At 35.0% G+C, this 24,793-nt stretch overlaps 2 protein-coding genes across 3 annotated transcripts in view; one reads left to right on the top strand and one right to left on the bottom strand.

Moving 5' to 3' along the window:
- LOC128890459 (lateral signaling target protein 2 homolog) overlaps positions 1–24,793 on the bottom strand; it is a 34,570-nt gene that overhangs the window by 8,261 nt on the left and 1,516 nt on the right. The gene's annotated exons all lie outside the window — the stretch shown is intronic.
- LOC128890472 (ornithine decarboxylase 2-like) overlaps positions 5,619–24,793 on the top strand; it is a 107,023-nt gene continuing 87,848 nt past the window's right edge. Inside the window, exon 1 of the mRNA XM_054148992.1 lies at positions 5,619–5,633. The gene's annotated coding sequence lies outside the window, so the exon portion shown is untranslated. The remainder of the gene's footprint in view (positions 5,634–24,793) is intronic.

A 24,793-nucleotide genomic window follows, 5' to 3' on the forward strand; every position in this document is an offset into this window, starting at 1 on the left:
ATCTAGCTCGTATTATAATAAAACAATGAAGACACGATAAAGTATATCAAGAAATGATACTATTCAACGTAACTTTTTCTAATGGAATATTTTCAAAACGTTTTATTCTACTTTTTTTTTTTTATTACTTTTTATATAAGGATCTTTTCCACAAAATGAATTCCTTATTATTCCTTATCTTAGGATATACAAATAATGCTAATACTAGAAATAATTTCTATTATTAGCCTTTCGATCTCGCCATTCGAATTTAATTAAAAGTCAAACGACAAGCCGCAGGTTTCAAAGCTTGTTTTATCTTCGACACGGTTTATCGGGTTGAAAAAATAGAAATTGCTGCGTACCGTTTGCCTTATGTCCCCTTTTCGTTTACGCACGACGATGGTAAACATTCGTATCAGCGTGCTCTTTAACGCAGAAGCGTGGTTTTTCTGCAACGTTCTGTTTGTCCAGCGTTCCGTATAGACTTTGTAATTATTTGCGAAAAGAAATCCCACGGTGTTCCGTTTAATTAGCGATACGCGACCTTCGCGTACGCGGTTTCCTTGATTTCGAGATTAATGGAAAACCGAATGCAATAAAGAGCTTTATCTAACGACACCATTATTTAACGGGGGAGAAGATAAAACGCGTGCAGTCGTTCATCGTTTATCGTGCGTACCGACACTTTGAAACGCAGTAAAAACACTCGACGATGTCAGAGGCTATTAACAAAGCTAATTGCGAGAGAGATGCTCACGTCCGACGTGGATCACGTAGGTGCTCTGAATTTATTTCGATCGCAACGTGTAAAGTATGCAGGGAACTCGAGGATACTCGGTATAGGAAGAACGATAATCCGAGTGAAATAGATTTTTCACTTTTAGTCCTCTAGTGGGTGTAGTTTATTTTATTACTCGAAAGGGAAATTAGTTTCTGGTGGTTTATATATTCGTGGAGTTATATTTGTGTACGTGTAAATGATACCTAATCGTATATCTAAATCGATAAAGAAAATTATAAATTATAAATTGACGATGACAATCGTAAACTATTCTATACTTCGCGTATCTATGAATAGTATTTAATCGTATAAAGAAAAATAATAGGTGTACTATTTGTTTTCTTTTAAGTTCACCTTTAACAAACTTGAAAATGTTCGTAAACTGATCGTCGCATATCTTGTGTAGAAAGATGGGAAACGGCCTTGGGCAACGCTAACTAATACATAATTCAATTCGAAAGGTCAGGTACACATTTCTGAAAATCGATTCTCAATTTCATGTTTACTGGTGAAATGGACAAAACTTTCACGGCAATCTAGCAGAGTAGGTTCAGTCAATCCCGACCACTTTTTAATCATTGAAGATAAATCCTTAATTATTAACTCTGACGAGAGAAAACTTGAGTCTGGTAATTGCCACAAATGTAAATTACGCTGTTGGGAATAATGTGATAAAAACTCACGCTACAACAGTGATTTAATATTTTCCTTTCTTCGTATTAGAACAACGTTTCTAATTATAGATGCTATCGCTCTTATTATTTTAGCTGTATAATGTACATTAATTTTCTATATACAGAAATTTTCTTTCCTTTTGGAAATATTATTATGCTCGTAATTGTTTATTTTTTGACGCTGCGTGAATCACCTCGTTAAGTCTGCACGCATTTTCTTTTTTCTTTTTTTTTTTTTTGTATTTCTTTCTTTTCTTCTCTTTCTAGTTTTCGTCACTCTTTTTGCTATAAATGTTTGCATCACCGTTGCCACAAAATTCTGTCGACCATTCCGCAGTTATCGGTCGGCGCTAACTGGAGAAAACCTCGTTACGCTTTCTAAATCCGTTTTCGATGTTGGTTTTTTTTTATGATTCGTCTTCTGTGCCGCGTCTCCCGCGGTTAATGAGCGATTCACGTTTCGTTCGATATCGTTTGTTATTGATTCGAAGGGGAGAAAATCCGATAATACTTGAACGTGTTGAATCCCGCAGTCTGCGAAGCATCGAAAGCTAGAGAAACGGGAACTTGAACGTTGAACATTTTATACGGGCATTAGAATCTCATTTTCTCAATGTAAATTCATACATTGGATTCATACATTCATACATCATTTTTCAAGATTTAAATTTATGCATTAGAAAAGTATGTTTAAAATCTAAATTTATACATTGGTATGTTATTTGTTTAAATTTAAATGTGGACATTAGAATCGTATTTTTAAATTTTAAATTTTTTTAATCTTACTTTTTCAATTTAAATTTACAGATTAGAGTCTTGTTTTGTAGACGAAAATCTTAGAGTTAGAGCTGAGACTTACTTAATTTATTTTTTCCCATTTATACGACTCTTTTGTTTAAAAAAAAAACTGACATGAAATTTGCCTTGAGAGGAGAGTCACAAAAGCTTGAGAAAAATTACCAAATCATCACAAAACATGTTTTTGCGGCTAAATGTTGACAGAAACCGTCGTTGATTCATTAATTACAAAAGATAAGATGATAAGAGATACGGTCAAAGAATTTTACTTGTCCTTTCGGTTTACATTTTTAAGTATTAACAAATAATATTTATTAAGACCTAAATTAAGACACGAAATATCCATTAAATAAATAGCCTATCCTGGTTTAACCCATACACGCTACAATAATTATTTCCATTATAACAAACAAGATAAACACTTCTGATAGCAGAGATTAATTGATTCTCTCATCTGATAAAAAAAGACCAACGTGTTATCCTTGTGTGTGTGTGTGTGTATTTTTTTTTTACTAAGAACCATGAACCGAACAAGTGATAAGAACCATTGTCTCTCCGTCGGGGGAAACGAAGTTTGATTATTAAATAAATCAACGCTAGTCGATGCAATTAGTAGCGAGTCATTGTACCCTCCCATTGATGATCACAGTTTACGGAACACGAAGCATCGTGCTGGGGCCCCTTTTAATTACACCGTAGGTATAATTAGAGTCATTGTTTCGCGATGCACGGGCTGGTATCAATTTATAAATATCTCTCGAGTGGCTTTTCTCTGGTGTCGAATGCCCGTGGAAAATTACCAATCGTGTCACTCGGTGTCTAAAAGGAAACGTTTCGATTGTTACTGTAGAAGAAGTTAGAAGAAGTTCCCGAACCAGTAGTTGAATTACTATTTTCAATTATAATTTAATTTTGATATTGCTTGTGTCGTAATTTTTGCTAACAATAATTGAAATGGGGAATTAATTATATTGATAAATTTAATTAATAAATATTGATAAAAATACAGCAGTATGTTGGCTGTAGGTATTAAAAGTGTATTAAAAAATATAAAGCTATTTAAAAGAAGTTTGTATTTTTTAAATATTATTTTACACGATTTAAAAATATATCAAAGAAAGAATAATTTAATTCCGTTCGTGGAAGTCCATCAAGAGTTTCACTTCACCGAAAGCGTACACAGGTAGATAAAGTTTGAGAAGCACTACTTTATAGGAAGCTACACTTTGTTGGCTTAATTACGCATACTGTCCCACACAAAGAGCAGGGCGTGATAAGTACGCGTTTGAAACAGGCAAAATATTGATGAAGATATTACCGAGCATCCACGCACGCGTAATAGACCAAGTTTAGAAACTCGAACGATAATACAGTTTTGTCTATTTAGTTCTGGACGTAATGACTAATTTTAGATACGGTAATTAGTTTGTTATTCGTTATAAATAGCATCGGTTTCCTCAAAAACAGAGGAATTCAATTGAATTAAATTTATACTTGTAGCATGCTATTTTGCTATTTCAATCAATAATCGTAGCGGATATGGCACGAATAAAAACAACTATAACATTGTTTAAACAATTACGTTATTGGACGTACTCTCTACAGTGTATATAATACTTATCGCAGCGATAAGGGATTTATGGAGTATCATATACGATAAAAATAGGCGAGGCATGTAACGGGTGTGACCCCGTCGAGTGTAAAAGTTAATCAAACAAAATGTTAGATAACCAGTCACGTACTAAAATCGCTTACAGAATTAACCAATGGTTTGTTGATCCATTTAACTTGAGGTGGGATCGAATTGCGTAACAATGTGTATGATTTATTTGTTTCTCTATAGTAAATTAGATTTGATCTTTGGAAATTCTGTTCTAATATTAAACATTGAAAATAAAAGTATTGAAATTGAAATAAAATAAATTACACTTTTATATGTCGTATTGAACACATCGCTTGCTTCAATTAAACAATATTGCTGCAATTTTTCCATTGACGCAACGGAGCCAGAGCTTGATGCGCGACAAGATATTTTATATGCAATTGGGACAGTACGCACAGTTATTCGATCGTGCGTAAACAATCGTAAACAATCACCGATGCATTTATCGAAACTGTTACGAAAATATCGAAGAACTTTTAATAAAAGCATCGCTGATCGTAAGACCAAACAGCTGTGCATGAAGTATGGACAGCATAAAATATTGAATAATAAATAACGCATAAAAACGAAGCTTGTTTATTCAATCAAACAGTTGAATTTTTATTTATTTACTGTGAAATATTTTATATTAGGTTCCAAGATGGGGGGTGTACAAGGAAACCTGTTAAACAAATTCTGTATAGTCACTAACGAAAAATGAGATATTGCTCGTATCAGTAAATTAATGAACACAAAGGTAAACAAGCTACTTATATGACTGATTACCTTTTATCTTTGAGACAGCGTTTCTCAACCTTTTTTTTTTGCCTACTTCTGATTTTGATAGGTTTACCTCTGATACCAATTGTTTATACACTATTGTGCACGACGATAAAATACATTAATTTGGAGTACGTAGTAGAATTCAATAAAGCAACGTAGGAATTTGAATAAAAATTTATTTGATGTTTAATGAAATTCTTCATCGGTTTGGGAAACACTGCTTCCTCGAAGAGGCTAGTATCGTTTCTATTAGATAATTCTAGCCGAGTTTCATTCGCGTATTTCCATGTTTTTAAATCATCGCAAAGATAGCTGACCGACATTGTAACTTTTAAACGTGATCCTACGTTACTTTTTTCTTTTTAACCAGTGGAACAGATTACTATCCAGTTACGATATCAGTATCCTCTCGCAGTAGTAAGGTGAAACGTAATAGTTGCTTGTAAAGTGTCAACCGTGAAACGTAATAGTTTCTCTTCAAATGATGCTTCACCTTCGAAAAACGTTCAATTTCCTACAACGGTGCAGCTTAGACAAGGAATGTTTGTATCTTTTACGTAAGATTCGCTGTATGTAAAATTATACATGAAGAACACACTTGTTGCATTGAAAGTTCAATAATATACATATTAATAACGAAACATTTATTTGAAAACATCCTATCGTTTAATTCATACCACATTTGTTTAATATCTCTTTAATTCAATGAATTCAAACCTCATTTAAGCATACTGCCTTTTGACGATTGAAAATAAAATGAGATTATGTAAACAAAGCTTATTATATGAAATTTATATAGCGTACTGAATATTTCTATAGTACCGCAATAACGAAAATTGTCGTCCATTTTAAAACGACACCGCTTTCCGTATAAAGTTTCTCGTCACGTGTCTTATAAATAACGTCCGGTGAAATTCGTCCAGTAATTGTCGCGCGATTACGTTGAAAAGGGATTAATTTCTAACTACGCGAAGTTTACGCCCTCTTCCACGGTTGGCAAGTATGTAGGTCGGTAACAGTTATTGTTGCGAGAGATCCGTCGGTACCTTAACGATCGTTATCGCTGACAGTTCCATCGTTCTCGTAAAGGCGGGTTCACACTCGAAACTGAACTCTCGAGGCTTTACACGAGCCTCTTCTTTCGTTAGCATGTACAAAATGATAACGAGTTCACTGCTACTAATATTTGCGATAATTATAATCTGTAAAAATTCGTGTGTGTGTCAGGGAATCGACTGTTGTTGATACAGCCCTGTTGCAGTCACGTGACTCTGTTCGGATGCACTCTGCAGGGCCGGAACAAGGCAGGGTCAGCGCGTTCGCCGGAACCCGGCCCTAGAGATGGCAAGAAAAATCACTAACAGTGATTTTTCACGGTAATCACACAATCACGATCGCAGTCGTGATTACACTTCGATCACGACCGTGATCCGAAAGATAGCGTTTCGGAAGCGGTTCATATTAACCCTTTGCACTCTGCACCATCTCGTTGCAAAACATGCGAACAGGAATCGCATTACATAAAATAGTCTAACTTTAGAAACCTGAAAAAAATGTTGTTTACCAATCAGAAGCGATCACGAACAATCACGAATCACTGTGAAAAATCATCGTGATTGAGAATGAACGTGATTGAATCACGAGTGATTGAAAAGTAGCAGTCCACGCCATTTCTAGTTTTAACACGTTGACTGCCAAAGAAATATTCTTGAAAATTTCTCCTAGGATTAAATATTATTTAGACTATTGGAGACTACATAATCAAACATCCGTCGTGGTATTTATTTTTGTAACTTCATCAAAATACACGAATTTCATTTAAATTCATTTCCATTAACTTTCAGAATTAATGTTTTTAGTTCTTCAGTGAAAAGCACTGTCACCCACATATGGGTGACGTGACGATCAACGTGTTAAAAGGCCACGCGGTCTACGAAAATTACTGAATTAAAAGGTACCGATTTTGATTAACGTTTTACAGACTGACGATACCATTAACAAATGGAAGGAATTTCTGCTGAGATGCAAGACATTTCTTTTAGTAGCGATGATTAAATTGAAAGGAGTGACAAAAATCATCAAAGTATTATTATTTAATATTCATCTTATAAAAAATATATAGCATTTGTAAATAAATAATTCCTCGTTGTAAAATTGAAGTGTAGAATTTGAACGTGAATTCAGACCCCGCAACATTTTTGACACCGGCCCCGCAAAAGGTTAAGCCGGCCCTGGCACTCTGTCTCGTGAAACGTACTATTGCAACGCAGACGTTACAAGCGTAATGGAAGAAAAATCACCTGCGTGCGATCTTCGAACTGGTTCAAGCTGAACATTATATTCAGCTGTAATGTGACACTATGAACGAGACCTTGACGCACTTAACATGGAAAAAATTAGGCGCGTTGGCGTGCAACGAGCTTATACGTGTCGTCTTAGCCTTCGGCGACGCTTCGCCTTTTACTCTCGCGATGATATCCACGCTTTCTTCTAATTTGCATAATGAAAACGTTAAAAAAAAAAAAAAAACAAACTCCGAGAGGAAGAACAATTTGGGCACGTGAGACGATCGTTGAAAATTAAAAATATCGTTCCGCATCATTTCATCTGCCATTGGAACGATATTTTTGCGTCCAGTGTACGCGGGTGAGTCACGCAACTCGATCAGGTCATATCTGTTTTATGGTTGGCGATAGAGGAATACAATACTGGGACAAATCGAACTATTTAATAATGTCTAGCTTCCTATGACGTCACCTTTCCCCGCAAGAACACGTTTCGTTCGAGAAACAGATGCCTATAAGACCAGCATCGATTCATTGACGACGTTTATTATCGAATCATTTTCTAAGATTGATTATAGACTATAAATGGGGTCGTGTTAAACTTTCCACAGGGATCTGTCCCATTAGCACGTTATTTGTTGCCAGGCGTATCTGGAAATGTCCACGAGGGACCGATTCGAACGTCTCCCGCCGAATGTTCGACCGAAAACGATGAACGCGTTTCAATAACCTGTCGAGCATTGGGAGATTTATGGCACGATTAAAACTTCTGGATGAAAAACGAGCGGTAACCTCGATAAGAACAGACAGACGAGGGAAGGAACAAAGCGACAGAATCGAGCTTCCTTCCGACTCTGCCTACGGAAACTTATTTTCGATGCGACCGACGGACGTTATCTAATCTGAGGACGGGAACGGTTAACGGTGTTTTTCCAAGAAAATTAGATAATTATCCTACGAGATTCCTCGATCGAGAGACACGCTTACCGTTGCACAGCTGAGAGCTGCTGGCGATAAAATATTGATGACGGATCGTTCGATGAATTTGAAACCGTGGACGGTGTGATCGAGAAAATGTGGTTCAATTAACAATTTACCAGGCCCGGCGCAAGGCAGGTTCAGTTGAGGGGCCCCGCGGTCTACGAAAATTTTGATTAACTTTTTACAGAACGATGATACCATTAACAGATGCAAGACATTTTTTTATTAGCGATGATTCAGGTTAAAGGAGTGACAAAAATCATCAAAGTATTATTATTTAATATTCATCTTATAAAAGATATGTAACAGCATTTGTAAATAAATGATTCCGCGTTGTAAAATTTAAGTGTAGGATTTGAATGTGAATTCAGACCCCGCCAAATTTTTGAACTCGACCCCGCAAAAGGTCACGTCGGCCCTGCAATTTACAATTGTATTTTTCAACTGCTACGATCAATTACTTGCAGCAATCATAATTGCCTGTTAATCACGGATACTAATTAAATAATGAAACCACTTTTCTTTGGAAATTGTATAGTTGTCTATATTTTTAGTACTACCTCGGATCTACGATTGTTATACATAAGTAAATCATAAATTATCCAAATATGTCATTCCAAATGTATGAAGTCCGATATTTTAACATATAAAATTCCATAAAAAAGGACTGAAAATGTAGAAGCTTATGAACTGGCATTTAAAAAAAAAAAAAAAAAAAATATGAAGACAGTTCCCAGTGTGGTTCAACTTTCTCCACTCATAAATATATTGTATATTCCCTTAAAAAATAAACAACAGTCTGTTCCAGTTTCTAGAATCGCGTATGTATATTTATCGGTTGAATTTAATCAACCAACATGCTTCTATCTATTTTTACGTTGAAACACAGTGCGAACTGGCAATCCCCATTCCAAAGTACGAGGAAATCCCCTGCACTCGGAAAAACCGAGCCTTAAAACGGATTAAAGAGGATTTGTGTAAAGCTTCCATAGATACCAAATGCAACAAATGATTGTATGTACGCGATGACCGATAAGAGCAGGAAACAAAGAATATTTTCTATTAGGTTGTCCCAAAAGTTTCTTTCGCTTTATTAATAAGTAATACATGCACAATATTTTATACTTTATGTTATTAAATTGTGTACGATTCATTTTGTTCCATTACTGTTACAACATGAATATCTATGAAATTAGATTGCTCTTGCAATTAAATTGATTGATATGAAATTAGGTTCCTCTATTTATATAAACACGACCACATCAAATAATTCAGTGCAACTCGCGAAAGTAACTTTCGGGACAACCTAATATATCCCCGTTTTCAATTCTCATCTGTTGTGGAATTCTTCGATTTAATATGTGTATTCTGTATGTTCGAATATGCAAACAAAATTGCAAAACTCTTTTACAATGCCATAAATGTAAAAAAGGTATTTGCGATAGGCATGTAGTAAATATACAAATTACGTGCGCAAAAGGTGGTGCGAGGCGACACCAATAGAGAAGGACTAATGCTGGAATGTTAGTAAAGTCAGTTCTAGCATGAGTCAGACAGGATCAGAGTTACAGTACGTAGTTTCCATAGAAACTGCACAACCTTGGAAGCAATGTTTTTAACATAATGTTCGTTAATGTAACGATATCCTTGAATAGTTCCTTCAGGAACTGTCTGCCAATAATGCATCGTCGTATAAAGTCACGTGCACGTCTGATAGAATTTCTTCCAATGATTCGTGCAATTGATTACACAAGAAATTGACATAAGTTTGACCCGTTAATTTCCTATTAAACAAAACGAACAGTTATCGAACATTGTAGATAGAATCACTTATGCTGGTTCAGTAAGCGATTAACAATTGTTGTAGTGCACAAATAGCTGTGGCTGGGGAAGAAGGTCAAATAAGAAACGTGTTTATATCAGAGAGTTGGACGCCATAATTGTTTAGGCGAATGCACAAACTAGTGGCGCCATGGAAAGATAGCGGCGTACTACAAGTGATTTCATATTAGAAGCATTCTCAAGACACACTTTAACGCTAAACTTATCACAGTCGGTCAAATGACGGTCTTCAACTTTTGCCGTAGTTTGTTATGTAAAATACATAAATTATATACAATTGTTTCATACAGTATTCAATTTAGTAATAAGTGAAGGATTGTTGTGTTTACTTGTGGAAAAGGTGTCTTTAAGACCAGTCATTTAGGCCAGTCATTTACCGATTAAGGTAGATATAGGTAAAAAAATAGTGTCGGTAAATTTAGTGTTTAGAAAATGATTATCTTCGTCTGAAATTACCAGACTACCCTTCGATATATCAAATCGTAAAGAAAAATGTGAATTTCCTTTGCGTTAAGGGATGCAGATAAAATAAGCGATGGCCTCAGGTCTTTGTTCAGGATCATTTCCAAACGTCGATAATGTACCAACCGAAAACCACGCAAACGTTCCCAGCTGCGTCCTTATCGCAATCGATATAGAGTGACAAAGCGCACTTGAGGTCTTATCGCAACGAAACACGACTAAAACTGCCAACCGCACATGTCCAAATGAAAAACACCGTGCATCGATGCTAAATTTTGAAATTAACCCTTCGACAATCGTTTGCTTGTGTTAGATTTCGGTAAACCTCGAATGATCCATGAATTTCTGATTTATGTATTCCTTTAAAAGTAAAACACAGAACTTGTATTCTTGAGGCAAACTGTACTACTCTAAATTGTTAAATGAATGTTATATTTCCATTGAAGTATGGTAATCTATGCTGGGTTAATAATAATGTTGAGTTTTGAAAAAAAAAAAAGTTTAATTAATACAATTATAATATTATTATCTTCACAAGCTAGTGCGCACAGCTGACACGCGATCATTTTATAAATCAAAAACTTCAATTCTATCGCGCAGACGACCATGGATTTATTCAAGATACCGTTTCACTGTGGCGACAGGAAGAGCCAGCTGACTACGTACTGCAAAGAGCTATAAAGAATGCTTCTAACAAAGAACTCTACAGCGAACTGTCAAACGCACATTTTTATGTAAAACTTTTCACGGAATTGGTTCAGCCCAAGAACCGTGGGGTATTTCGTTGCTATTGTTTTTCGACCTTGGGGGGAAAAAACCACCCCCTCGTATACAGGGTGTCCCATTTACGGTGACTACGCTCGATATCTCCGTTGCTTTAGACGATACGAAAAAATTATTCGAATGAAAACGTTTCAGCTTCAAAAGAACAATATTAACATGAAAATTTATTTCAAACATTGATTTTTAATCTACTAGAAACTGAAACTAATAGTAATGATATTAGTTTCTATGAAGATTTCGTGTCACGGGAACTAGAAACTAATAGTAACGATAACAGTTTCTAGTTCACGTGACACGAAATCTTCGTTAACAGCGAGATAAACCTTTTCAAAAATTCCCATCACCGAGTTTGAATTCCATCCAGGGGCGACTAATAAATATTGCTATCCATTGCTAATAACTACTGACGATTACTAAATATTGCCGACTATCCATGACTGACTTTTCATAAATATTTCTAGCTATTGCTGACTATCCATGGCTGACTTTTCATAAATATTGCTAGCTATTGCTGACCACTACTGAATATTGCTAACTACTGCTGTAACTTACTGAATATTACAATATCTTACTGACAATTACTAAATATTGCTGATTTTTGCCTACTGATGTTGATTATTCCTAACTATTTATGGCTGATTATTCATGAACATCGATACCCATTGTTGAAAAATAATGAATATTGCTATCCATTGCTAATAACTACTGAATATTACAAATCCTTTCTAACGATTACTAAATATTCCTGACTATCCATGGCTGACATTTCATAAATATTGCTAACTATCTGCTGACCACTACTAAATATTGCTAACTACTGCTTTAACCCATCATTCTAGCCAGCTGTGCATAGTGAATACCCTTCCTACGATACCATCGCCGCTTTTAAAATCCGTCTTGAATCGCACAAGGTTTATCGTGAAACGGGAGAATTTCCATTCTCATCGCTAGCGAACCATCCAGGACGAATTGTCGCCGCTGCGTACACGATACGCCGCGATGATTCTTCCCTATCCGAACCGAGAGGGAATCCTGAAATATTTTTAGTTCCAATCTCGGTAGTAATTTCTTCCAAGCGACGCGTTCTCGTTGCAACAGCTCTGCCCGCTTTAATTCGTTGAATTCCAGTTGACCCTCGTTAGCGTATCAAACTCTCCACCGGAGAATGCATAAAAATACATCTGCTATATTTAATTTGATTAGCCATTTTCTATCCAAAAAATTTTTTTTCTGTACTTTTTCTGTATTCGCACACCGATCAATTTCCAAAAAAAAAAACTGTGCAAAATTGTAACTCATTAACTTATTTCGCATTTTTTTGTTAATTTCACAAATCATATCGACTAGTAAATGTTGTTTGGACTATATCTATCATAGAGACTTCCGAGAATATGTAAAATATCATTGATTATAAATAAAGAAGTTAAGAAACTACAATTTCACAAAAAAGTTTTTTGGGAGAATTGATCGGTGTACGAATACATTCTACACCCAGTGTGCGTCATCTTGCGAAGAAACTAAAATTATTTGGTAAAATGTCGTAGAAACAAAATTCAATTTGAAATAACAATAATTAGAGAGTTTTCCATCTAAAGCCGTTTGTCCAAGCTACGAGTGTCCTTCCTGTATGAGGTTTGATCATCGGTCTGGAAATGAAGGACGAATCCGTGCATTGTTCGTTGATACGAGCGATACGTGGTTTTGCTCTTAAAAGGGAGCGTCGCTCTGGAACAGGAAGTTCCTACGTGACGATCGCCGTGTGATCATGCGTGCATGTGGGATGGATTGTAAACGTACGCAAGAGTGAACGTTGGGAACAGGCGAGGGTATATCCTAAAAGTGTCGTATTCAGGGGTTGTCGGCGGCGAAAGAGGGTCAACGATGCGTTCGAGTGACTCATTTCAGGGAGTCGGCTCCTTACTATGATACCGTCCATGCGGAACGACGAGAAAAACATCCGTTCGCTTTAATTCATCGCGTCGATTTCCATGCGAAATCCTTTCTCCTCGAGGTGACGAAACAATTACGACGACTATCTTACGCTCTAACCTAATCGAGACCCCAGAAATGCAACCCCGAGACTCGTCCTACGTGCAAAACAATCGTTAAGGGGTTAGTGGCAGTCAGGACAATGGAAACGGACAGTTTCTTGTGTGTGTGTGTTTTTTTAAGGTATTAAAGAATAATTTTTATTAATGAAGTGGAAATATATTACAAAGTATGTCTTAAAGAATTATAAAAGAATTTTTGTTTTAAGAAACGGTTAATTCATTTCGTCGTAACAGGCAATGGCGTGGGTGGTCACTTGCTTTGCGGTGAGCAAGATTTCTTCAAACTGGTGCACCTGAAAAGAAAACTAAAGGTAGATTTAGAAAATATATTAGACTAACGGGTCCCTGATCGAAGGATTTTTTTATTTTCTTGTATACTTTGTTTTTATCCTGTATCGAATCGCTTAATTTTAGTGAAAAAATTGAAAATCAATTTCAAATGTACGCCATATTATTTTAAATTAATTTTTTCCAAAATCCTTCGTTCAGGGACCCGCTAGACTAATCTATTTTCGAAATCTACCTTTGTTTTTGTTTTCAGGTAAACCAGTGTAGAGAAATCTTGCTCACCTGTTATGACGATATAAATTATTAAACGTTTCTTAAAACAAAAAATTTTTTTTAGTTCTTTAAAACATGCTTTATAATATACTTAATTGTTACTTATGCAAATTATTATTTAATAAATAACAAAAAATCACAAAGTAATGTCGTTTTTCCTCTTCCTGACTGCGACTAACCCCTTAAACGATTTCCTTTACTTTCGAGCACACCAAGTGCAGTTATTTTCGATGTAATAATTTTGAAAATAAAAATAATATCAATTCATTTGAAATAATACTTTACTTCTACTTTAAATAACGAATTGTTGAATTATTTTTGTATTAACGAGAGAAAGAATTTGGATAACAAACGTGGACTTGGTATTTCAAATGCATATTATCCTTTTTTTGTATCCTGACGCAACCACATTGTTGTGACTTGTCTTGCACGATGAATAATTGTCATTCAGTCACGTATAAGAATACATATGCCCAGTCAGAATAAGAGCGAAAGTCTTTCCTCATTTACCGTGAACTGGACTATCTACACCCGTTGATTCATAGCTTTCTACGAATACTGTCGCCAAACAAAATTGCTTCGACAAGGTAATCAGTGTGGCACACTTCGCACATGCTAGCTTGCGTCACCAGGTATTATTCTAACTGAATCATCCACGATCATGTTTTTTTGCATGCTTCTTCGATATGTATGTGTGTGTTTTTTTTATGTTTCTATCCTAGTAGCGTAACTTTAAAACTCTATCTCACGAATAATTCTTCGTCAAATAAGAATAAATTTTTAACTATTTACCCGATTAAAGGATCCTGAAAGAACGAAGATGTTTCTTTCAGAGAAAAATATTACTTTATGCAAGTAACATGATGCTTAACTCAATATGTCTCCTGGCTGAGGAAGTTTGCAATAATTCTGGGAATTCCCCTTATTCCTTGGCATCAGAAACCGACAGAACAATCGCTGCTTGAAAGAACACTTGAGTTAACTATCTTGTAATACGCGCTTTGTAACTAGAAAATCATTAAATTCTAAATTGATACTCGGGAACAGTTTTTTTCTTACTTTGACAAGTTTACACGCACAAAGTCTACGAGATCAATTTTATCAGCCAACGTACTCGAATTAATTTATCGATTATTTTCAAGTCAAAGCCATACCTTCCGACTATTCCACAAAAATTCTTCAATTTGTAAATTGTAACTTTTAACCCCTTAAGCTACGATTTAAGCTCAAACAGCTTAGGACCAAAACGTGATGCTTACATTTGGCTCGAACAATACACCACGAACCAAACAATACACCAGGCTCGTGATAATCAGTTTTAGCTCGAATATCCACGAGTCTCACACGTGGTTCTCGCTTAAGGGGTTAAAGTATCGTTGACATGAAAATCGTCATGTAATTGAAAGATATGTGATATAAAGTTGACAACATTTTGCAGAAAATCGATCAATTTATTCGCTTGGAATTTAGTCAAGATTTCCTATAAAAACTTATTTCAAGTATTTCCTCTTTATTCCATGCAATTCAACCTTCGCGTGGAACGCGTTTCAGAACTTTCAACGCTGATGACTGTAATACGCTTCACGGTGGACTAACCACAAATTGACTTCCTGACATGTTTCAAGGAGGACTCAATCATAACATTGTTCCACTAATTTCGATTACTGCTAGGCTCGCTAACGCGAAATTGACGGTGCGTATTTTTAATAGAAAAACAAAAAAAAAAAAAAGAAAAAGAAAACCACGCATATACAGTGGGTGTAGAAAGTATTGGTACACCGATCAATTTTCAAAAAACCTATATAAGATTGTAATTTATTAACTTATTTTTTATAAACAATGACATTCTACATATTCTTGGAAATCTCTAAAATAGATATTTTACAAAGAAAATAGCTATTTATGTAAACAATTAATCGATAGAAATATTGAAGCAATAAGTATTCGTACAACTGTTTCATTTTTAAAACTTCATACATATATATATATAGAGAGAGAGAGAGAGAAATTTACATTAATTTATAAGCATATAACACTTTCTTTGTGGGATTTCCTCTTGATTTTATAATTATTGTAACTCTTCTAAGCATTAAATTAACTAAATTATTAGTTATTCAAAGCGAGATCTTCAATTCCTCTATTAGAGGCATTTTTAAAAGTACTTTACTGAAAATTTGATGTCTTCTAATTCGTACGGAGCAATAAACTAATGTGTTTATGTTACAAACTCTACTGTAAATGGTTCGTCATAAGAATCGTACAAGTACTTTTACCTACTTTTCGCATTTTTTTTTGTTAATTTCACAAAATATATTAACTAGTAAATGTTGTTTGGACTATATCTATCATAGAGACTTCCGAGAATTTGTAAAATATCATTGATTATAAAAAAAAGAAGTTAAGAAACTACAATTTTACAGAAAAGTCTTTTGGGAAATTGATCGGTGTACGAATACATTCTACACCCACTGTAAAATTTAATCTGCGTCGAGAGATTCGCGTTACACGAAATACTTGAAAAGTCAACAACTCCTATGGAATGGATATGCGACTTTATCGAACAGCCCATTTCCAAGTGGTCGTTCAATCACTTTACTGTTACCAACACGTTTCTGCGTCGACCATTGAATCTTTGCTAACTTCGATATCAACATTGTGTAACCGTGCAGTCATCGAATAGCTCACTGTACATGTCGACATGTAACCACTATGTGCGTGCGTCTTTTGAACTGCTGTGCGTTATTAAATCTGCTACTGGTTGTTTTTGAAACTAGTCACCGTGTATTAATTTTCTATGGTGTACTTTTCGATATAAAAATACAGTGTTTATGAAATATAATTAAATACAAAGAAAGTCGGTCCAAACACTTGGAATAATAAATGTTTCGAACCCTTATTTAAGTTTCTTTCATACAGAAATTATAACCGAGAATAGAATGAAAAGTAATAGAAAAATTGAACGTTAACTTATGAACACGATCCAGTAAAGTAAATATTTAATTTACGAAAAGTAATCATATTTCCGATATTTATTATTGGAAACGTGATTTGTCTCTATACGAAGGTTATTTGCATATTTTCGAATCTGATTTGTGGGAATTGTCCGTTGATCAGGTGACAGCGGCCTTCCTAGTCCATTACAGTTGCAAAATAGGACACAATTATCTTTTTAGAGGACTCGCATCTGGTTTGACAGTTTGCATTATTCTATTACGGTTGATCGGAAAATTCAGAATGACATATTCAAATGATTCGTTCGCTCGTTCCATCGCAGTGGGCCCCCAATTAACCGTACACCCTGCACGTAACGTGCAATTAAATTACAATCAATCGTTCCATACGTAGTAATAACCAGATACAGTTTGCGTTCGCTGAATTTAGTTTCGACGTTAAATCTGATTCTTCGATATACTTTTTTCGTGGATGTTTATTATTCACGAATGCGTAGGTTGTATTAATTTGTTCGATTCGAATGTACGCGATTGGAAATGTCGAAATTATTTGTTTATTGCATATACTATGTACGATGTAAATGCAACATACTGTATAAATATATATTTACTTATATTTGTATTGTATATGTTAGAATTGCATTTTTATAAACTTTATTTTCCAAAGGATTACAACATATACAGGGTGTCCAAAAAATGTTGGAGGTCCTTGAAAAGGGTGGTTCAGGGGGTGATTTGAAACAACTTTTTCCTTAGCAAAATTGTTGTCCGAAGCTTCGTTGAGAAGATATTAACGGAAAACACTGACCAATCAGAGCGCGCGTATACTGTCGGAGCGGCCGCGATAGCGATGGCTACGCGCTAGGTAGCCGCTCTCGTACGCGAACAAGTGACTCGACGTGCATCGAAGGATATTGACGCGGCCGCTCAGCGCGTAGCCTTCGCTACCGCGGCCGCTCCAACGGTATCCGCGCGCTCTGATTGGTCGGGTTTTATTTATTAATATCTACTTAACGAAGTCCCATCCGACATTTTTGCAAAGGAAAAAGTTGTTTCAAATCACCTCCCGAACTACCCCTTTCAAGGACCTCCAACATTTTTGGGACACCCTGTATAAGAATGTTAGAGGAAAGATGTCCAAAATTCACGACGTTTCTGCTTTAAGGAAAAACAGATCCTTTTTCTCAAGACTCGAAAGTGGCAATCGTTGCATTGCAACAGTATACATAAATACAAGTTTATATATATTATGTATATAGCATATTTAAAATAATAAATCAATATATGTATAATACGTATATACTATATGAAAATTAACATTAAAATGATCAATAATTAAGGTTTAAAATAAACATTTTTTACTTTCATTTATATACATTAAAATCTATGTAGATCTTCCTTACATAGTATATGCTTGATACAAATGTAATTGCCTTCTAAAAGGTTACCTCGTAAAACCGGAATTAAACAGAACATTCTAAACAAATTCACGTGACGTAACAGTCGATAAAATTGATGTTCGAGCGGGGTCTGAAATGACCCAAGAAGTATCAGCGATTATCCTAGGGATCCATAAGGTCGACAAACGAGTAAAGGTAGTACAAAGTAATTGGCACAAAGTAAACGTGGAACTGGATTCACACCAGATTTAGTCGCGAGAAGCATCTCATTGTGTAAGATTCTGTGAATCAGCGAAGCGTGTACGGTTCTTTGAACGCGAGGCACGATGTCACGATTCGCACGTACGCTTGTAAAATCATTGTCTAGTCGCGTGGATTATTTTTGCATACGCGTTTCCAACTTTATGTTTTCCTTTTGCATTTTGCACGACCGCCGACAATGACATTACACGTTGGGAGGCAGGTGACATTTGCGATTGAATCTAGTCGACCCGTGAAATATTAAACACAGGCTCTCCGTGTTGAGCTGCTTTTAAGCAACCATTTTTGTTCTTTTTTTTTATTCGCGTCACGCAGCGGGAACGACGGCAAGCCAGTGGAAGTAAAAAATAAACTCGTACTTTTATCTCTTTCCTTTTAACCCTTTGAATAAATTATTTTAGTATTACGAATGTAACGATAATTCAAAATTGAATTGACCCGAAATTGAGATAAGAATTTTTCAGAAAAATATTTGTCAAACATTTTTCAAATAACGTTGGAATTTACTTTGCTTTTTAGTTCATGGAACTGATGAGGTTTGGCTACTGTGATGATCAAACATGTAATGTTTATGTCATGGTAAATGGGCGAGGTTCAGCAATCGCTTTTTGCAACCTAACCCCAACCCTAACAGATCACTTTACAGACCATGAATCACGCGAGGTACAACCCTTATTTGTACGCCATGTTAATCTGCTTCTGGCGATGAGCAAAGTTATCATCGAAATAAGAAATACTAGATAACCGATAAATAAAATTAAGTAACTAGATTGAAACAAAATTAATGTATTAGGTTGTCCCAAAAGTTTCTTTCGCTTTATTAATAAGTAATACATGCACAATAGTTTATGTTTTATGTTACATTACTGAATTGTGCACGATTCATTTTGCTCTATTACTGTTACAACATGAATATCTATGAAATTAGATTGTCTATTTATATAAACATGACCGTATAAAATAATTGAGTGCAACTCGCGAAAGAAGCTTTCGGGACAACCTAATACTAGTCACTTAATACATTGAAATTTCTTTCACTATTTTTCACTTGGACATTGGATCGATATTATTTATTTAATAGGGTTTATACTGTTTATAAAGATTAACGATTAAAAGCAGAACCATGCATCGCGTGTATCAGCGGATAATGCATGGATTTGTTCATCATTTCCAAACCAGCGATCATGCAAACTACACGGAGGACACGTAACGCGAATAATTGATTTTTGGATTAATTCTAATTCGTTAAATAAATCTAAAACTCGAATCGTACGATGAAATATTTAATGAATAACTAAGGGAACTAAAGATAGGACCCAATGAAAAAAAAGTCACGAATAATAATAATATAATAATAATTGTTATATTGATTCCACGCGTCATCTATTACTCGAATAAAATTCTGCTCATCTCTGTCAATAGATCCTTCGCGAATGCTTCTTGCAAGTGGCATGGTGACTAAGAATTATTACATCATGATTGGTTTATAGGCGAAGTGTTAACACGTTGATCGCCATGTCACCCACATGTGGGTGACAGTGCTTTCAACTGAAGAACTAACGAAATTAATTCCGAATGTCACGCATCAAAGGAAATGAATTTAAACAAAATTCATGAATTTTGATGAAATTACAAGAATAAATACGACGATAAATGTTTGATTATGCAGTCTCCAATAGTTTAAATAATATTTCATTTTAGTAGAAACTATAAAGAATATTTGTTTGGCAGTCGACGTGTTAAAACCTCGAATAGAGACCCGAGAGTGCGGATTCGAATTCGAACCGACAGTCTCCAGGTTTTGAATTAATCATTATCAAATAAAAAAAAAATAAAATAAAATTGTATCAATTCAATCGGTAACAATTATCACTTTGCCCTACTATCGAAATGCAGCCCGAGATTCTAATTGGGCCAACCACAGTATCTCATTTCGCTGTACGTAACGTGGAATTAAATGAAAGTGTCTCCGATCCGAGCAATCTAACACCACCTATACTAACAGCCGGTTTCAACACGTAGGAACGTTAACTGTATTGTTCCAGCTGGTTCAAGTTAGGATCAAATGAAAGTACTGTGATTTCCGTGTATGTTACAATCTCCAATTATTTATTGGTTATTTCTATTTATTTAACCTCTGTATTGGATTCGTTGTAATGAAAATTGTACTAACGAAAATAATACAGAGGGAGATGAGAAGTGAAATAAGAAAGGGTGTCCCAAAAATGTTGTAACACTGTGTTGTTGTTGTAACGTTATTTATAAGACACGTGACGAGAAACTTTATACGGAAAGCGTGTCGTTAAAAATGGACGACAATTTTCGTTATTACGGTACTATAGAAATACTCAGTACCCTATAAAATTTCATATAATAAGCTTTCTTTACATAATCTCATTTTATTTTCAATCGTTAAAAGGCAGTATGCTTAAACGAGGTTTGAATTAAACAGATATTAAACAAATGTGCTCTGAATTAAACGATAGGACGTTTTCAAATAAATGTTTCGTTATTAATATGTAAACAATCTAATTTCATAGATATTCATGTTGTAACAGTAATGGAGCAAAATGAATCGTGCACAATTCAGTAATGTAACATAAAACATAAAACATTGTGCATGTATTAATTATTAATAAAGCGAAAGAAACTTTTGGGACAACCTAATACAAAAGACGAGTTCTGCAGTCACAAAAATTGAGTTAGTTCCATCAAGAATATTTTGAATAAGCATTTTCCAAGTTTTCCTACAAGCGACGACCAGCGATCGAGACAAATGGTTTACCTCCTAGCAACGAAAAAAAAGAAAAAAAAAGAAAAAAAAATAGAGAATCCTCCAGCTGTGTTTACGTTTAAATCGTTGGTCGCCCGACTCGAGCCAAGTGCGTTTGGCGGTCATCGCGAACTCTCTGGTCTACCGATGTTTTGAGAACACGTTGAACCTGATCCAAGCATGGTCAAGGCACCGTAAACTAACTGAAATCTTGACTTTCTCGACGCAGTAAACTTGAAAAGTGTGTTACTCTTTCGTGGTCGGTCGAAGAGACGCGGACCGAAAGCGAGAGACTTATTCAAATACTCGAATGGTTCTGGCTTGAAATTCGATACGAAAGGACTCGATTTCTCAAACCTAGTCGGGAGTATTCGGTCATTTGAAAGTGCTAGTTCCTGCACGCTGACGTTTTAAATGAACAGCACTGTCGGGGCAGAAATCTGCATAAATTACGTATCCGCGTTATAAAGCGAGCACCAGAGGCTTTGTATTAAGGCGCAGAAATTAATTCTGCGGTTCTACGTTCAATCTTTTATAACTGTAGTTTATGTATTAGATCGTCCGGAAAGTTCGTGCCAATTTATGAGAAAAATTCAAAAACACGTTTGAATTTTAATATATATTTATTGAATTACATAGGTGCCATTTTGTTCCACAACCTTTTCAATCACTTCGATATATTCAGACCTGTACCATCCACCAAAAATCGGCATGGACTTTCCGAACAACCCAATAGAAATGTTTACACGCCAGTGTTTCATATTAGAATATCTTTCAAATTCTCGACTTAACACGTTGATCGCCACGTCGCTCATATGTGGGGGACAGTGCTTTTCACCGAAGAACTAAAAAAATTCATTCTGAAAGTTAAGCTTCACAGGAAATGAATTTAAATGAAATTCGTGTATTTTGATGAAGTTACAAAAATAAATACCACGACGAATGTTTGATTACGTAGTCTCTAATAGTCTGAATAATATTTAATCCTAGCAGAAATTTTCAAGAGTATTTCTCTGGCAGTCAACGTGTTAATCTCCATGAATTCATTTTTACAATGAATATACAGTCAGTGTAAGAAGTATTCGTACAGCAACCCATTTTAAATAAAGGGTTCCTGTGCGAATACTTATTACACTTACTGTAGGTATCACGTGCTCGCTATAGAATAATTATTGAGTAGTAAAAATTATATTGAAAGAAATTAAACGCGTCACTTTTGCATCATCAATGTTAAATTGTTTTTATCAGAATAATTTACCTCGAGCACGTGAATTCTTAACCTTTAACGCGAGTTTTTACCACTTCTTTTTCAATTTAAAAAAAAAAAAAAAAAAAAAAAAAATTCTCGGGAAAGTCCAACAAATAATTTGTTCCATCAGAACATCTTCTAAATGTTTCTCGGAGTGACCAGCGCACAAAGAAACACAATTTATACTGTTAATTACGTACTGCAATTCGTGACCAATCAAAATTTAAAATTATCGCGAAACTCGCTAGGTTGATAAAAATAATCTTCATTTTTTACTGTCATGTTTCTGAACGAAAACATTTTGTTTGCTTTGTGCTAGGTCATTCAGAGTGGTCATAGGACGCTATAATTCGTTAGCTAGAACGATCTAGGAACCATGGACGCGGGCAACATGTGTCATTCAATATTAATCGTTGGGAATCGGTTCGGTGGGAAGAACCAGCGACACGTTTCGTCGTGCTGCATCATTTCATTTACGCACGAAGCGACAGTGATCAAAGCAATGAGGAAGCATAATCGAAATACATAGTGGGAATGTCTATTTTGCTTTCGTGTTTTCACAAGCGCGCCGCACCGCTAACGACTAATGTCCGACGAACAGGGATAGAAAATCTTTTCCTGATACGTGCGAGGAATGGCCGACAACGACGAATATTCCACACAATGGAAACGCACGATGCATTAATTAACTAGCGAAACGTGTTGCTTGAACGTAACGTAAAATCGAAAGAATATCATCTTTTATTATTTGGAATATCGTAAGAATATACAGTGGGTGTACAATGTATTCGTACACCGATCAATTCTCCCAAAAGACTTTTCTGTGAAATTGTACTTTCTTAACTTCTTTTTTTATAATCAATGATATTTTACATATTCTCGGAAGTCTCTATGATAGATATAGTCCAAACAACATTTACTAGTTAATATATTTTACGAAATTAATAAAAAAAAATGCGAAAAGTAGGTAAAAGTACTTGTACAATTCTTATGACGAACCATTTACAGAAGAGTTTGTAACGTAAACACATTAGTTTATTGCTCCGTACGAATTAGAAAACATCAAATTTCCAGTAAAGTACTTTTAAAAATAGCTCTAATATAGGAATTGAAGATCTCACTTCGAATAACTAATAATTTAGTTAATTTAATGCTTAGAAGAGTTACAATAATTATAAAATCAAAAGGAAATCCCACGAAGGAAGTATTATATACTTATAAATTAATGTAAATTTCTTTTTTTTTTTTAATGAAGTTTTAAAAATGAAACAGTTGTGCGAATACTTATTGCTTCAATATTTCTATCGATTAATTGTTTTTTTCTTGTTAATTTCGCAACTTACATAAATAGCTATTTTTTCTTGTAATCTATCTATTCTAGAGATTCCCGAGAATATGTAGAAATGTCATTGTTTATAAAAAATAAGTTAATAAATTACAATCTTACACAGGTTTTTTGGAAATTGATCGGTGTACGAATACTTTCTACACCCACTGTATTTTTACTTGAACTAAAATTAGAAACGATCGAATGAAAAGGCACTAAATTAATTTCTACATCTAGCATTTTATAAAAATCAAAAACCCCCTTTGGAATTCTATATTGCCAAGAAATTTAACCATCGAAAAATTAAATAAAGATAGATTAAATTTTTTGTACATTCTTGATCCCCAATTACGTTATCAAGCAACCATTCGAATTATTGTAGCTACCGAAAACAATTTCTGGTCGTTCAAGGCGAAATACAATTACACTTTCTAATTCGGATTGTAATTATTCTCGAACAAATAGAGACTTGACTATCTTCTATCCGGAATTTCGATCTAGATGAGAATTTTGGCTATTTCTGTTAGAAACTAGCTATATGACATTGAGGTTAAGCGTCACGGATTCCAGAAACGTGTAACTTTAGATGTAGGTCATCGGCAATGAAAGAGAAAGTACCTTAGTAAATAGAAAACAAGTTCAGAAAATGTCCTTATCCAATCGTGAAAGGGAAAATAACGAGCAACTCCTGGCGCACCCAGCAATTAAATTCAAAATCGCTCAACAAAGACGATTTCCTTTCTGAAATCCCAATGAACTTAACGAACTTCCGGCTGGAAAAGAAACTGTGGAGTTTGTTACGTTTAGTTTTCTAATAAAAAGACAGATGCGACGCGCAAATACAATCATCATTTATCAATGTTACTCTACACGGCTTCGTGACAGGGAAAACAAAAGTATTCCAGAATCAAAACTGATCGTTTACGGTATTCTTCGTTGTACTGGGCTGGTGCTTGATTAAAAACCATCGGGCTCTATTACGTATCAGCTGATTAGGCTGCACACACGCCACGGACGTTACTCGCAATTTTCATTGGTGATGATTCCTTCAAATTATCAAAGATTTTCTATTTTTGAACTTTCCGACTCCTAAATTAATTACGTCATGTATCGATGAAAATTGTACGAAAATAATTTTCTAAAAAAATGACATCATTTTTTAAGAAAATGTTCTCTCAGTCTGGTTCGTGTTGAATCAATCAACGGT

Source organism: Hylaeus anthracinus, unplaced genomic scaffold (genome assembly GCF_026225885.1).
Source record: "Hylaeus anthracinus isolate JK02 unplaced genomic scaffold, UHH_iyHylAnth1.0_haploid 12000, whole genome shotgun sequence".
NCBI classification, from domain to species: domain Eukaryota; kingdom Metazoa; phylum Arthropoda; class Insecta; order Hymenoptera; family Colletidae; genus Hylaeus; species Hylaeus anthracinus.